Here is a 6,100-nt window from a genome sequence, read left to right as displayed (position 1 = left end):
AGAAGCTGCAGAGAGTAGTGGACTCAGCCCAAAACATCACGGGCACATCCCTCCCCACCATCGGTAGTATCTACAGGAGGCACTCCCTCAAGAAGGCAACATCCATCATCAAAGATCCCCACCATCTGGGCCATGCTATTTACTCACAGCTACCATCAGGCAGGAGGTACAGAAGCCTGAGATCCCACACCACCAGGTTCAAGAACAGCTACTTCCCTTCAACAATTCAGTTCTTGAACCAACCAGTACAACCCTAACAGCAACCAGTCAGGATACTTTCAACAGTATATCACTAGAGTTTAGTAACACTATGGTCATTTTGATCACTTTGCACTAAAATGGACTTTGTTTTTTTTTTTGTTTCAATTGCTTTCTTTCTTGTAAAAATTGTGTATAATTTATGTTTATATTTTTCTTGTGAATGCTGCTTATATGATGCTATGTGCCAGTGATGCTGCTGCAAGTAAGTTTTTCATTGCACTTGTGCATGCATGTTTTTGTGCATATGACAATAAACTCGACTTTATACAGCAGGCTGATCCTGATATCAGTCACCATCCAATGTTGATTTGGCTTCAGGTCTGCCATTTTGAAGCTCAGTACTCCAGTTTATACCCATTCTTAATCTCATACTGTAGAGTGGAATGCACACTAGGCAGCGGGAAGGACCATGCTGGTTAAAGAAATTGTCCACCACTTATGGGTTAGTTATTGGTTAATTTCATCTGATGTGGATAATGGGTCCACAAGTGTTTGATGCATTGTGCAGTTTTTTCAAGTTGCCAAAGTTTACAACAGTTGCTGTGGTAGATGTTGAATGACCTCCTGCTGAATTCAACTGGACACTCCCAGACATTGGTACATCATTAGGTGTTCCCTTTGAGTACAATATGATTTGCAAACAAGTCCTCTGCACAAACTAGACACTCCCAGACTAGAATACATCAGTCAGCATTCTCTTGGAATACAATATGATTTGCAAATTCAGAGCAGGGCATGTTAAAGAAGCAAGAGGAGGAGGAGTGGAAGAAGAGGTCTCAGCAGGAGAGAAATATCCACCTAGGATATTCAAGGGGTCAAGAAACAATGTGTGAGATGTTAGACCTTCAGTCAGTTGTTGCAGTCACAATTGCAGCTTCACACCAATGATTGTGCATCATAATCTCCACGTTCATTTTCAGGGACTATTTGACTTTACCCCCAAAGAAACTTAGAGAATGGAATGGAGTACTTACAGGAAGCAGGGTGGGAGGAGTCTGAGATGGAGAACTAGTGAAAAGAGAGGAGTCAGAGATAAAAGTGAGAACGGTTTGAGAAACAGCAGCAAAGGTGATCAGAATGTTAAGTTCTGTACAAGAGCAGGAAGCAGCACCATTAAAGTAATCAATGTAATAGAAAAAGAGGTGGGGGGGGGGGCTGCCGAGAAGAACAAGTATTGTTCCACATAGCTCACAAAGATACAGGAATAGGCTGCACCCAAGTGGGCTCCCATTGTTACATTCTTGATTTGGAAGAAATGAGTGGAATTAGCTTTGAAGAACGGCATCTCATTTTCCAGCTTGGCACATTACCGCCTTTAGGACTTAACACTGAACTCAATAATTTCAGAAACCAGTTTGTATCACCATTAGATGATTCTGATGAACAGTCTGCCATTGCAAAATCAGTCTTAGTTCCAATGAAAAGTCATTGACCTGAAATGTTAACTCTGTTTCCCTCTCCACAGATTCTGACGCTAAACATTTCCCAGCATTTTTTTGAATTGTAGTTGAGGATATTTGATGTCTCTATTGCAGACGCAATTGCACAATAAAATATGTGAATGTCTTACTTACTTGATCCCCAGAAATATAGTTATTATAACTTGCTATGATTTCATTGGTGTTACATGCAACAACAATAATATCAGGAGGAAGGAGTGTGGTGGGCTCTGAAGAAAATAGTTCCTTATTCTCACAACTACGTTGGTAACTCTAGTGTATCTGTACCTATTATACTATCTGAGCCATGCACAAGGATTCCAATTGGAAGATTATTGCAGGTGTGGAGACCAAGACAGACTGAATGACATTCATGGTGCTGGCTGAGGGAGGATTGAAAAGGGTTATGAATCTGGAACAGTGTCTCCTGCAGACCATGTGTCAAACATAGAATAGTTCAATCCATTGACCAAACTGTGGCACCTATCATGGTAGAGTCTCTGCTGTCAATTCTGGTAGCTTCAAAGAATCTCATATGGCTGGCAACTTGAGTTGTGGAGGCAATGAGAGAAACAAAGTTAACACCTTTAATTATAACTGAAAAAAGTTAGAGATTTAACAAATTTAAGTAAAGAATGAGGCAGGGAAGAAAGAATAAAGGAGGTCTGGGTAGATATTGAAGCAGCAGACGCGAAAATGACAAAATGAATGATGTTGAACAGTAAAAGGGACAAGCAAACAAACAAAAGATGCATTTAGAGGAGTTCTGACTGGAAAAGCAGGACCATTATGTGAGATTGTTGCATTCATTGTTGAGTCTGGAAGGCTCTCCAAAATATGAGGTGTTGGTCCCCAAATTTACATTGAACTTCATTGGAATGGTGTAGGAGCCCAACAATGCTGCCCCATGACCACTGATCTCTCTCTGTCCTCTGCTTCCAACAGAAGAGCACAACCTAATATGCTGAGTGGTGTGCTTCTTGTACAGAATGAGCTCCTACTATAATACTAAGGCTCCTGTTTTATGCCTGTTAAGTGCATCAAACACAATCAAATTTCTGCTGAACACTTGTTTTCTTCATTAATTCCCATTTTGACTGGGTGCTACTCATCATTTCTTTTACTTCTCTAATATTGCTGTTTTGATTCAATGGCAGAATTTCACTGTCATGATTAAAGCTTTTCTGCAGGCAAATGCACTTCTTTACAATATCAGCAGAGTCCTGTACAAAACTGGAAATTATTCATTTTACCTAACAGATGATGTTCTCCGAAAATCTACACTTGATGATAAAACAGAATGCATGGAACCATGAAGAAAGCTGCTGTTAACATGTGGAAGAATAGTAATGCATGAAATTGTTAAATGGATTTGACTAGAGAAACAAGGGACTGCAGATGCTGGAATCTAGATGAAAACACTATGATGCTGGAGGAACTCAGCAGGCCAGGCAGCATCCTTGGAGAAAAGCAGGTGGTCAACGTTTCCGGTCAGGACCCTTCTTCAGGACTGACGATAGGAAAAGGGGAAGCCCAATATATAGGAGGGAAAAGCAGAGCAGTGATAGGTGGACAAAAGAGGGGAGGCGGGGTGGGCACAAGGTGGTAATAGGTAGATGCAGGTAAGAGATAGTGATAGGCAGGTGCAGGGGGAGGAGGGGAGAGCAGATCCACCGGGGCATGGGTCAAAGGTAAGGAAAGAAAAAAAAGGGTTAGAAAAAAGAGACTAGGAAAGGGAAGAAGAGGCATGGTTGGGGGAGGGTGTGGGGGGTGGGGTGGGGAGGGGTGTGGGGATTACTTAAAGTGGGAGAATTCAATGTTCATGCTGTTAGGCTGCAGGGTTCCAAGATGGAAAATGAGGTGCTGTTCCTCCAATTTGTGCTTGGAATTCTCCTGGCAGTGGAGAAGGCCAAGGACTGACATATCTGTGATAATGTGGGAGGGAGAGTTGAAGTGACTGGCAACGGGGAGATGCAGATCCCCGCGATCTCTCTCACACGATCACAGATATGTCAGTCCTTGGCCTCCTCTACTGCCAGGAGAATTCCAAGCACAAACTGGAGGAACAGCACCTCATTTTCCGTCTTGGTACCTTACAGCTTAATGGCATGAACACTGAATTCTCCCATTTTAAGTAATTCCCACACCCCTCCCCACCCCACAACCCCCAACCATGCCTCTTCTTATCTTTCCTTTCCTAGCCTCTCTCTTTTTTCTAACCCCTTTTTTTCTCTCCTTACCTTTGACCCATCCCCTGGTGATCTGCTCTCCCTTCCTCCCCACACCTGCCTATCACTATCTCTTACCTGCATCTACCTATCACCACCTTGTGCCCACCCTGCCTCCCCCCTTTTGTCTACCTATCACTGCTCTGCTTTTCCCTCCTGTATATTGGGCTTCCCCTTTTCCTATCGTCAGTCCTGAAGAAGGGTCCTGACCCGAAATGTTGACCACCTGCTTTTCTCCAAGGATGCTGCCTGGCCTGCTGAGTTCCTCCAGCATCATCGTGTTTTTCAAATGGCTTTGACTGATGACTTCTCTGATTTATTGGATAAATAGTTAACTCACTCTTTATTCAGTTTATCATCACTTTCATAAAACAACAGAACATAGAACATAGAAAAGTACAGCACAGGAACAGGCCCTTTGGCCAATGATGTCTGCGCTGACCCTGATGCCAGCCTAATTCCATCTGCCTGCACGTGATCCATATGCCTCCATCTCCTGCTTGTTCATGTGTCTGTTTAAATGTGTCTTAAAATAGTCCTGGTCCTTCTGAAAAAATCTTCTTTAGTCCTTAGTTTTTCATGCAGTAAATCTTCAAACTTACCAGAGCCACTTTTAATTTTACAATTCATATTTAACAGCTGCAAACTTACAGCTGTTCATATTGCTTTAAACATCGGTTCTGCATTGAAATTCCTTAATAAAGCAATATAGACTTTGCATTATTTTTGAAAGGGCTTCAAAATATTTTAGAGAACAGTTTTAATCTTACATTATATATATCAATAAAGCAATTCTATTTGCATTCTAAAGTACACTAATGAGAATATTTTATGATGGTATATTAAACATTTGCTAAGTTAGTACAAATAACAAATCATCTAATTTTATGAGTGGCATAAATGAATTTTGAAAATAAAGTAGAACCCTCCAGATTTAGGTTTCATTTTGCCAAGACAATAATCTAAATATGATTATCAAACAACAGATATTAATTACTTTGTGAAATTATGTTACTGTGGAAGTTCGTTTTTTCAGGACATTAAACACACATCTCTCTGCAGCACACAAATCATAATGCGAATAATTAAAGTATTATGCTATCACTGAACTCTGTAATCAGATCTGTCCAGAACTGCTAGCCGTAAAAGGATGCAATGATAATCCAAAGACTAAGAGAGCACTAATAAGCATAGATACAGTACATCCACAGATTAAAAAGAATGAAAAGTGAGCCACATAAAGAATGAACGGACAGGATTGAACTTTAGTTGCTTTTCGGGTTTAAGCAGTAGGAAAACATAATATCACTTTCATTATCAATTTAATCCTTTGACTTCTGGCAGCTGTGGAGAATTCCCTAGGCTGTTTAAAAATATTTTAGCCTATGCATAGTGATAATGAAATCTGAATATTAATCCTAAGAATTGTGCTAATAAAGCTAATGTGTAAAATCAGCTTTATTATTGCTGTATTAATTACATTACTGAAATAAATACTTTGACAGTGCATAAGTCGGAGGATTTAATTACGTTTTCCCTTTAGAAATAGCAATGTTCCTCTCACTCAGGGCCAGCAGAGCTTTTCATTTTCATGCCTGGGCCTCACTCAATGCTAGGTGCTATTACTAAGTTCCCAGATGGAGTCTTTCATTAAGTGCTGCTATAGACTTTCTCTCTCAGTATCAGTCTTTCTCTAACATAATGCTGAGGCTTCTTTCACTTGGTATCAGGGTCTATTTCATCTAGCATTTGTACCAGAGTCACAGCATCTATCTCACAGTGCCTATGTCTTTTATTCCTGGTACCATTGCCAGGGCTCTCTCAACATTTTTCACTCAATATTGGAGTTTTTACCTGCATTGCCTGACCCAGAATCACCTACAGATGAAATTACTAACAAGGGGAAGAAATACCCCATAACATTAATCCAGCTCTTGACTTATGTATGTATCTTTTTGTTCCAGAGTCATTGTCAAATTTAAAATTGTGCTCCAAGTTTAATGTATTAAATAGGTACTAGTCCACAAAAGTGAACTCTAAATGCAGGTAGATCACCAATCTTTAAAAGTATGCAGACCTTGGCTACTCAGCAGTTGCATCAACCTCAGGGTGTAATGCAGGAATTCCTAAAGTTGATGTCCTTTGCCCAAATATCATTCTACAGCTTCATCA

Source organism: Pristis pectinata, chromosome 11 (genome assembly GCF_009764475.1).
Source record: "Pristis pectinata isolate sPriPec2 chromosome 11, sPriPec2.1.pri, whole genome shotgun sequence".
Taxonomy (NCBI): domain Eukaryota; kingdom Metazoa; phylum Chordata; class Chondrichthyes; order Rhinopristiformes; family Pristidae; genus Pristis; species Pristis pectinata.
Note: the sequence above shows the minus strand (reverse complement) of the source record.